Source organism: Misgurnus anguillicaudatus, chromosome 17 (genome assembly GCF_027580225.2).
Source record: "Misgurnus anguillicaudatus chromosome 17, ASM2758022v2, whole genome shotgun sequence".
Taxonomy (NCBI): Eukaryota; Metazoa; Chordata; class Actinopteri; order Cypriniformes; family Cobitidae; genus Misgurnus; species Misgurnus anguillicaudatus.
In genome coordinates this window covers 36,701,323-36,713,107 of record NC_073353.2, presented here as the reverse complement: position 1 = coordinate 36,713,107, position 11,785 = coordinate 36,701,323, and positions in this window count along the sequence as shown.

Here is an 11,785-nt window from a genome sequence, read left to right as displayed (position 1 = left end):
GTGCTCTGTACATCATTAGAGCAATAGGTGGAGGGTAGGCGGTCTTTTCAGGCTGCTTGAACACATTTTACCAATACATCACAAAAGCAATCCGGTCGAATGCGCTTTCGACAACTTCTGAATGTGGTTGAAAGTGGAAAGACTCAAAACATTTTAAATCTTGTTTATACCTGTATTTAGTGGCATCCACTTGTGATCCGACTGACCAAAATGCATCTTAATACCAGGTGTAAATAGCCTCAAAGACTTAAGGCAACAGCCCAAAAATATTCCTTCATTTGCAAAACTTTGGGGCTGTTTACATTTGGTATTAAGATGTGTTTTCATTGATCACAAGTGGACGAGAAAAACACATTCTGTTTAAGATGGTGGGCGAGTTTCTCTGCTGTCATTTAAAGCAACATTAAAGAGTTTTGGCTCTTTGCTCCCCCTACAGGTTAGAAGCGTAATTGTACCATTGTCGTAAATATTGCAGCATAGCTGGCTCTGATTGAATTGTAGGTCTGCCGTAAAGCAAGTTTTTGTAGTTTTCACTCGAACTACAGGACCGCGACCCGATGGTTGGAAACTTCTTTAGTTTTGGCTGATAGAGGGCTGCAAAGCGAATGTGAAAGTGCCATTCACCCTGTTTCCAGTGGATGAATGACTGAAACTTTTTTGGAAACGTTATTTTAGGGTAAAAAAAACTCTTTGGTGTTGCTTTAAACGTGAGCGGGAGTAATAACGGTTTAAATGGATGCGAACTAATATTGTGTCAGAGTCTGCTGCTTCTGTTGTGAGTAAACACGCTGCACAGTGTTTTGTACGTGTAGCATTCTCAGATTTTTCAGCGCAATTGATGCAATTGAATAAGATGAAACGAATGAAATACGCGGAGATCAGCCGTTTTAGTTTTATCAATGAAAGCCTAAAGATAGCGCTGTACATTGTGTGTTCGCGTAAAACGTTGTACCTCTGAATGTGGTTGAAAGTGGTCGAAAGTAGACGAGCTCAAAATGTTTTACACCTGTCTTTAGCGTCGTCCACTTGTGATCCGATCGACGAAAACACATCTTAATACCAAGTGTAAACAGCCCCTTTACTTGAGATGGTTTTAATTGTGTGTGAAAGAGTTAATGAGAATAAGGGGAAATGGAAACACATTTGCCCAATACATTTTGACATAGCGAACATTAATCCACATGACTAATCGGATGCTTACGCAGATGTATTTGACAAGTCCTGGAATGTTTTACGAAGCAAGTGCAAAAGTGTAAAACACAGGCAGCAACTGTTCTTAAAGAGGTCATAGCGTGAAAATGAGACTTTTTCCATGTTTAAGTGCTATAATTGGGTCCCCAGTGCTTCTATCAACCTAGAAAATGTGATAAAGATCAACCCAGTAACTTAATTTGTGTAAGCCATTTTCTGCAAGCATGTGAAAAATTAGGTCGTTCAGATTTCGCTTGTTTTGTGAGGTAGGTAGCAAGGCGAATTACAATAATACCGCCCCCTTTATCTGCACTATCCAACCACAGCACTGCCATTTAGTGCAGAGAGAAAGAGAGAGAAAAGAAGGACTTGACAGCATAATTGAGTTATAATTACAACAAATCACCATCATTGTGATCAGTGTTTGCCTTTCATCCGCTTGTTTGCATTTTAAATGACACGCCCAAAAACAAATTTGCGATTTTAACATACTATAATAAATTATCTATATGGTATTTTGAGCTAAAACTTCCCATACACATTCTGGGGACAGCCAAGATTTATTTTACATCTTAAAAATATCTCATAATATGACCCCTTTAAGCCGTTCTGAGGGGGGGGGGATTTGTTTTCCTACAAAATGCACAATTTTGGTCACAATTTGCATTAGTGTTCTTCTGTTTTTGTAAACTGTAAAAAGATTCGCTTCACGCTTACTTTACGTATACTCCACTTTAAATTAACAGTTATTCAGTTTAACCATTAAGAGAGTGCACTGGGGTTGCAATGATGACCTTACTTGGTCATTAACGAAACGCTTTAGTTTTTGGTTTACATAAGTTTGACTAATAGGCTTGCCAAATTAAATAGTTTCCAAAACGAGGACAAACGTTCTTATTGAACCCGGGTGATGGTTATCTGATTGTTTGTTCAAATGTTGCATAGAGATCATTCAGGTCAACAGCAACCGTATAAATATATAAAAATTGTGGTAATTTGACCTTCTTAATGTTTGTCCTCAACTGTCTGGGAAAAGCAGAAACATTCAGACAGTCGGTGTACTTTTCAGCTCCTCTAAATAATGGTCTGGCAATGTGCTCTATTCTTCTGGGCAGTGGACATGATTGCGTGAGCTCAAACTAATGCGAAACACCAAAGCACGTCTCGGAGCTCTGCGTTTAAATGACAGAGCCCTCTGAAGTTAAGGAAATTTGCCCCGACTTGTTCTTCAGCATCTTCATTTGCACTGAAGGAATGAGAAGAGACATCCAACATTTGGGGAGGTAGAGACAAAGCAAACAGATCAGCTGTTTCTCAGACGAGGCTAAAGCTTCATCATGCCTGAACAGGCTGCAAGAGTTATCTGAGGTTTAAAGACAATGACAGAAACAGACTCAAGGAATTTGCCACATCCTGTCAAATATAGCCATAATAGAAAAAATGTAGGTTAAAGAAATCATACGAAGAGCTCTGGAGACTGAACTATTTCTCTTTCCATTCAGCTAAACACAAGCAGAAATATTAAAGACAGGGCGCTCCCCTCCGACACCTCATTTATAATGATCGTTCAAACAGAGAAGCGCTTACTCCCAAACTCTAACCAGCAGAAACTGGAGACGCATCTTCCCTACTGAAAAATCCAGCCAAGACCAGCACAAGCTGGTGAGCTGGCCTCAGCTGGTCCCCAGCTTGTTTTTAGCTGGTTTTGCTGGTGTAGGAAGCTGGTTTTGCTGGTGTAGCAAGCTGGTCTAGTTGTGTTTTGGTCACATTTTAAGCTGGTCTTGCTGGACTTAGCTGGTCATGCTGGAATACCAGCTGGCCCACCAGCATGACCAGCTTTGTCAGGCTGGGAGGACCAGCGTAAACCACCTTAAACCAGCTAAAACCAGATACCAGCTTATGCTGGTTTTAGCTGGATTTTTCAGTAGGGTTATTAGAGAAAAAATGCATTCATTATCGTAAAAAAAATGCCTCCGATAATGTATGCGATTTTGCCTAGCTTCTCGGTGAAATATGGCTCTGTGTAGTAAATGCCGCTCCATCTGAAAGCAGGTGATGGTGATTTACTACTAATCACCGAACCGGCTTTACTGATGAGATATGCATGAGAATCGCAGGCCATTTTTTTGCCCAGCTCTACATCTTAAAAGTCACACTCCCATTTTTTTAAAACTTTAGTTAGTGCGTAATGTTGCTATAATAGCATAAATAATACCTGTAAAAGGATAAAGCTCAAAGTTCACTGCCAGGCGATATATTTTCTTTAACAGAACTCGCCTTTCAAAGCCTACATCGAACGGCCGGTTTGGACTACAGCCCTCTACTTCCTGCTTTAATGACGTCAGTAGAAATGTTTTTTGACTAAACTCCGCCCACAGTAATACGTCAGTCGCCAGCTAAGCTAACGGCAAGCTAGGCCGCTATCGAATCACAACACACTAAACAAGCTACACAATCAGAACTCAATACGTATTCCTGGAGGAGGGACTTCGTAGAAAAAGGAAGACATCAGCCCATTTTTAGGACAGTGAAAACAATGGTATACATTTAAGTAAATTGTGTGAAAAATACTGCGTTTTTTACACATGAAACATAAACACATGTTATATTGAGCACTGTAAACACAATCAAAGCTTCAAAAACACAGAAAGAGCGTGAGCTTTAAGTTGAAATTCACACGCTGTTGCATGTTAAAAATTGTAACAATTCATAAACCAAAGCAAGTACGCACAGCATTGGGCGTTAACTAGTCTAGTATTTTGACATGACGAGCCAAAGACACGACAGGCTAAGTCCATGTTGTGACAAGCTTTGCAATGTGCGCCCTCGAAAAAGACATCACCGGCCACCACAGTTTACATGCAATGTCCATATTTAACCATAAAACATGTAAATCTTAAAAGATAAGATTTGTACGTCGTGAAAAATAAGAAAAATGTGAAAAGTAATGTCACATTATAGGTACTAAACTGACGAATCAGAACCTAACAGATGCAAATCCAATACAAAATATAGGAAATAATAACATTATGGGGCAGTTTCCCAGACAGGGCTTAAGTCTAGTCCCAGACTAAACTTAAATGTTACTGTTGTCTTGATCGAAAACTACTTGCTTTGACATATCTTAAAATATATCAGTGCAAGTGTTGTGTCTCAAGAGATGCACACCAGTAGTGTTTATTTATAAATTATGCCTTTAAAAATGACTTAAATTTAACTAAGGCCTAGTCCTGGTTTAAGCTAATTCCTGTCCGGGAAACCACCCCTATAAGGAACACATATCCATGAGGCCAATACAGAAGGTACCAACTTTGACTTTGGAATATTAGCTAGTTTTTTTCTAAAGGCATTTGTTTTAAGCTCAACCCCAATGGTATGGTCCAGTTTGGTGTTAAACCTTGAGGTATTTCTCTTCACAGTGTGAAATAAAGTTAAGTAGCCATATGTGCTTTCAACTGGTAAATGGCTGGGGGTAGACGGTGTTGAAGAATGACCTCCTCAATTGAATTGGGGTCCTTAAAATTTTTCACGATTCTTTGTATTGTTAAAATGTCAGCCCTTCCTCTTGCATATTCCGAAGACTGAATAGCAGGTCATGACACTGAGTTCTCCTTTAGCATTGTCCTGTTTTGGGTTCAAGTTTGCAAAGTATGGCATCTGTGCCATGTGCCTTTCTGTGTTTTGTATGACAGATTGCTTTTGTGTTTAAACAGAATATAAAAGGGGGCTGCTGTCTGCCAAGCAGGTGTGAAAAACAAGCAACGAGGTGCGAATCCTTTTGCCATTGACATGCGTCTCCACATTATGGCGGCTTTGTTGGATAGCGTGACTGTTTTAGATATTTCTCTGTCATGGAGTTCTGTCTCATTCACAGCTTGTAATCTTAATGAACATTAGAGTTGGTTACATAACAAGTTGTGTTTCCAGCGCACTGGTTTGGAAGCACATCTTAGCTGTCGTAATATCAGTTCACGTGCCAATAAAGTTCCGTTAACACAATCGTGTATAGATTCAGTGTTTGTCTTTTTTATATGCATGCAAATACTTTTCAGACAGGAAAACCTCTCTCTCTTAAATCAAAACGACTAATATCAAAAATAGTTGACATTCGATTTCAAACAACACGACTTAAGCAAAACAACCCGTGCGCTAAAACGCACACCCACCCACTCCGCACATTGTGTACCAGATGGAAGTCATCAAGTTTTCCATTCGTGCATGCACAGTCACTTTCTTTGTCCAAGTATTTTGAGATGCATTATTTTAAACTGTGAATAATGTGCCGCTAAACTGTTGTCCTGTTGTCTACAAGATGTGACCCCTTTACTCAAAATTCCAAATACCTAGAGACTGTTTGTCCTAAAACAGAAGTGCTTTGTGTGCGTGAATGTTTTCCTTAGAATATGCTGTCTCGGGTTATAGCTGACCTATAAACCACGGTGTAACTAAAGGCTTTTGTGAGGCCACTCGGTGATAGAAGCCTGAACCTGACATCATCATGCAAGCATGAGTTGGAGAGTGTCTGGGTGTATGGTTCTCTTGATACCTAAGAGACCTTTATCTAGTCAATATTATTTATACACTTGATACTTCTTATGTTATTTTACATATCATGTCTCTTACTCTGCTTCACTATGATGTGTTATATGCTCCACACACTTTCCGTTGCCAGTTTTCAGTCATCAGTGTTGATTTGTGGAAATCCCATGGCTTCCGTTACTAGTTCACATAGAGGTGAAGAAATAAACTGCTAAACTTATTGTAAGGTTCTTGTTTACACTGGGCCAGGAGACTCTGAATAATTGCTTAAAATCCTTCAAAAGTCTTTGGTTGAAAAATAGTTCCAAAATGAAAATCCAACCGACGTCTTTGACGTCATCTGACCGTGAATCACACGTCTTTTCTGCACGGTCCGTGCACGTCTAAAAATGTCCTCTTCTGGACATTAATACCTAAAACCCGGACATAAAATTTTGAATACACGCAACCTTAGACAAATATAGACATACAAATGTATACAAGCGTATATAAATGCATTTTACGACATGTTGTGCATTTGTGCCGTCCAACCGCGACTAATTTTGGACGGGGAGACGACGTTGATTTCGGACCAATAGTACAACATTTGTGCCGTCCTGCGGCAACCCCTTTTGGCAGAGGAGACGACGTTGCCGTCTAACCTATGTTTGCTGGGTAGTCTGGGCATGGTAAACACAACTAAGTACTTACACTATCATATACAAACTGTGTCCGTGCGCATTTGACCCCACAAAGCCTGGTTCTTTTGTCTAATGTGATTTCTCTGTACTGTGCCCAGGCACTGTTTGGTTAAATCACACCCGGGCCCGCTTGACTTGGGCACTTAGTGTGGAAAAACAAGTGTGGCATCAGGCTTTTGCACAATTCAGAATTTCAGAATTGGCCTCCATTCAATTCATGAATTGGAATTTGAATTGAATGACTCCGCCCTACAGGAAGTTGAATTGGAATTGGAATTGGAATGACAGGAAGTGGAATTAAATTCATTGCAATTCAAATAAATTCCACAGTCACACAAGAGAAAGAATCTCACATACATTCAGTGTTAGGAAAGTTACTTTGGAAAATTGTTTGGCAACCATTCCAAATACTTGGTTAAAGTAAAGCATTCTGGGGAATGAAGTCATGTTCCACAAAATTACAATAAAAAAACTTTATTTGTTATGTGACTAGAGTTTTTAACATTAATTGCTGGGGGAAAACATTTCCTGTTAATGTAATCTGTACAAGTAATTCAAACTAATATAATTTTTAGAATATGTAATGCAATCATATCTGACATATACTGAAAGCTTCATTTTTAACACTTCACTTACTGTATAATATGTATATTAATTTCTTAGAATTTCTATTGAATTGCAATTCTGCTTCCTTTAATTCAAATTCGATTTTTAATTCTAGATCCTGTTTTTGACATCAATTCAAATTCAATTCAAATTCAAGAATTAAATTGGAATTTAGGAGTCATTCTCAATTCAATTCTGAATTGTGCACAAGCCTGTGTGGCATCATAACTATGACAGTCATTCAACATCATCTGCCTCCGTATAAACTTTATGATGCACACAGCACGATAACATAAAAATGTCTGAACGAAATAATCAAATGTCTGACTAAGTAAGGCTATGCATTTGAGTCACTGTGTGTCACTCCATCCCAATTAAAACCACAAATGTAATATTACCAGTGGTCCATTGTTCTGGGAGAGCTTCACTTCCTGTTTTCTTCCAGACTGTTGCATCCTAATGATGAAAGCCTGCATGGGCCAGGATTGAAAAAACGTAGTGTACGTGCAAACCTATGGGGACAATCGCATTCAAGGCAACCATGCCTAGTGTGATTAAATAAGCAATTGATGCAATAACTTTTACACACTCGCAAAATAAAACAAAAATGAAGGAGGCAGAGAGTAGTCACTTTAGTTTGATCAATAATAACCTTCAGACCGTGCCAAACACTGTGGATGCTAGAAGTCAGGTACAATGTAAAAACATTGTCCTCGGTACATAACATTAAAACAATCAGTGGAGAGTAGGTGGTCTTTTGTGGCTGCTCCAACACATTTGACAACATTAGCGTCTACACCACAAAACCGAAATATAGTCTAATGGGTTTTCGACTACCTCTGAATGTGGTCGACACTGGACAATCTCAAACGTTTTACACCCAGCGTCATCCACTTGTGATCCGATCGACCAAAACGCATCTTAATACCAGCTGTAAACAGCCTCTAAGAGCGTGTGAAAGTTGTGCGAGCTTATTTTATCAATTGCTCTGAAATATCAGAGAAAGCTTTTACATATACATTTACGTTGTGCAGCATGTTTACTATCAACACATGCGATGGACTCTGACCTGATATTACTGCGCGTCAATTCAAACCCATCATTTCTCCCGCTCACGTTTAAACGAAAGACCACCCCTTCAGAAAAGACAAAATAAGTCGAAAGTGGACAAAAGAGACGGATTAAAATACCAGGTGTAAACGTAAATGTGTGTCTCTCGTTCACTAGTGATCCGATCAAACAAAACGCATCTTAATACCAAGTATAAACAGCCCCTAAGGTACTCATATGGGTTAACCAAAATAGGTCCATCATGCCAACAAAAGACTGGGTTTAGACATGTCAGTCTGTTACATTAACATTTTTTCCTTTTGTTCCACCTTTTGAGGTAACTAAAGAAAACAACCAATGATGCAAAAGCTGTAACGTTTAAAAACATTTTATGGGGATCATTGAGGAAATGCTCATTTTAACCCCCCACACCATCCAACCATCTGCTTTAATGTCGGGGGAGTTTAGGGCCAGATCCGTCTGGTTCTATGGCAACACCCTGCCCTTTTACCTAACGTGGTTGGGGGTTTTGTTGTATCCTGTATTTTGTTCCACCTTGAACTGGACAGTTCTTGTAAAGGGAGGATAGTCCTCTTGAATTAGGAGATTCACAGCCTCCATCTCACACAAGGGTGAAAAACACATGGAATCCCAGTTCTGCCCAACCCCCATCCACTGGTCTGTACCCCAACCCCCAAATGGCTAAGCAATCACATGACAAAGCCCTTCCCAACAGTAACCATACCATTCACCGCCCAACCTTCTTAAATGTTTAGAATGACCACGTTGACTCTTTGTTGCTCTTTTAATGTCAACAGACTCCAATTCAGGTAATGTGTAGCTCACTTTACAGGTACTTTACTGTCTGCAAAAAGTCATATTTTATACTGTATTTTTATAATGGGATGATCATTGAAAAACTTTTTTTATTTCGTCCATAAACATTTAATGGTGAATTGGTATTTTTACAATATATATTTATAAAACAAAAGAACTACTGCAATCTATACATTCAAAACATTTTACCATATTAGTGTTGGGGGAAAAGCATATGTTAACTACCCAATACAGGCTTTTAAGTTTAAGTAAGATTTCTAAGTCAGAAAAAAAATGCTGCAATAAAAGTTAACCCCACTGTAAAAAAATGGTTCTCCAAGTCAATTTTATGTAGTATTTTAAGATTTTGCTTGTGGCAAGTTGACATAACTTACAAAAACAAGTTAAAATTGTTTAACTTAACTTGTAGCAATAAGCTACACTCAAAATAAAATAACTTTTTAACTTATAAGACCTACATAAAACAATCGCTGTTTTTAAATCAAGCCTTCCCTAAAGGTAAAAAGTAATTACCAACTCTTATGGGTCCTAAGTGTGAGGGATCTTTAAAAATGACAATATCTTTTATGTTACAGTAAAGTAAACTGTCGTAAATAAAGCACAAATTAGGCTTAACGACACAGGTGGTAAAGATTAAGCCAGTTGATTCCACTTTCATGCAGAACTGTAAAGTAAGCCGTAACAACTGGGTGCATGTTTATGACATTGCTCAATTAACGAATGTAGCACTGTGGTACCATGCCCTGCAACTACAGGTGTTTTAGGGTATTTGTGTTTATTAAACAATAACTGGCATCTGGCAAAGCTGCTATGCAAGTGATTAGACCTGCACATGTTTTGAATAGAAAAGTCTGTTTTCATGTTAAAAGCATTGTGGCTAGCAGTAAAAAATACCATGAAACAAACCACATTAGACGGTTCTGTTTATCTCACTGGCAGGCTATCAGATGGATCTCTCTATGATCCAGTAATTTCAGGCATTTGTTCGAAATAATTTTAAAATTGCTCTAGCCAGAGAAAACAAAAATTGGTCTTAGAGCAAAAGAGTCACTGAGCCACTGTGAAATTACTAATGGCCTAATTGTATGGAGAGTATTATGACATTATTCCTTACAAAAGACTTCCTGTTTGTAAAGTTAAACTTTTAAGTTTGTGTGAACTAACAGCTACACATATAACTTAACAGTGCAACTTAAAGGGCACCTATTATGGCCTTTTTACAAGATGTAATACAAGTCTCAGTGCCCAGAATGTGTCTGTGAAGTTTTAGCTGAAAATATACCACAGATCATTTATTATAGCATGTCCAAAATGCCGCTTTTTGGGTGGGAGTTGTTCAGCGCTGTTTTAATGTCTGTACCTTTAAATGCAAATGAGCTACAGCTCATTTCCTAATGCTGCGTTCACACCAGCAGCGTTAGAGGCGTCAAGTGCAAGTGATTTCAATATCAAGTCAATGTGAAGACGCGTTGACACGCGTCTGAAGGTCTTGCGGCGCGAATGAGGCGTTTAGCACAGCGCGGTAGACTCGATTCCGCCTCGTTTGCGCAAATGGCACGAATTGTACATTGCCGTGGTTGAACTTTGGAGGAAAAACGCGCCACGTTAACCAATCAGGAGCTTGCTCTAGTAGTGACGTGATTACAGGAAGCGAGCGGAGTCGCAGAAGCCCCTCCAATGACATGAATTTCCGTGTGAATGTATGTTTAATGGAGATTTTAAAAAAAGGAACAGGTGGATTTTTTTCATCGTAGGGTGGTTGTGTTCACACACTGCCAACACACATTTATGTGCAAACACCTTGTAAAAGTGGATTTTGCATAATAGGTGCCCTTTAAATATATCCAATGACCACTGAGATTATTATACATCATATTTATGTCATAGGTGCAGGTAAAGACAGCGACACAAATATATCTAAACGAAGCTCTGTGTCATTTTAAACACACAAATGAGACTTAAAATCAACTATGGTTCTCAAAGCTAAAGAAAATTTCAGGTCTTTAAAATACGGGCTGGGTTCCACAAGAGAGTTCAGTCACTTATTTTGTTATTTTATAATTTTCACTGCCACAATGCTGACTAGGCATGAAAAACCAGACATAAAAATACCAAAGTTGCCTGTGGTCAAGCCTTTCCACAAATTTTTGCAGCTGCTTACGCCTTATGTAAACATGCGCTTTGTCATAATAATGCGCTGGCCTCCCCTGCACTCGTCCGCACTTTCTTGCTTCGTTTCATTGACTACCAAGAAAAAAAAACGTTGTTTAAAACAAACAACAAGCTGCACGATTTGAGGTATTATTCATGCCTGTACTCACATTAAACAAACTAACACTTTGCAATTCAATACGGACTTGTTTGAAATTCTCAACCCGAAAATGAACAATAGTAAGAGAAATGCTGTAAGCCCTGCTGAAATATTTGGAATTTTATTAATAGTGATGCAGTTGTAATGTCTTACGGGAGATCACATTCCAGAAGATACAAAGAGACGTGCTACCAAATGAGCTGCACCTGGATTGAATTTCAAAAGAATGTCAGACTAAACTTGATAAGAGTCCTCTGTAGGGCATTCAAATGCAATTACAGCAAACCTGCGAACACCTCTCAAAGTCTTACAAATGTAAATTGTTGCATTTGTTCCTCTGATTGGTGGTTGGTGTTTCCAAGTTAAAGTTGGGTTGAAAAAATGTGCGCAATGTAATTATTATAATAACAGGCAATTATTTTACATATTAAGATGACATGCCATTGCATATTGAAAACCTCAACAAAACAACCAGTACTATGTGTTGGTCCATTTAAGTTGCACTGTTAAAAACAAACCCACATGCCACCTCCTACAGCGTCATCCTGTGAAAAAGCAATGGAGGAAAGAA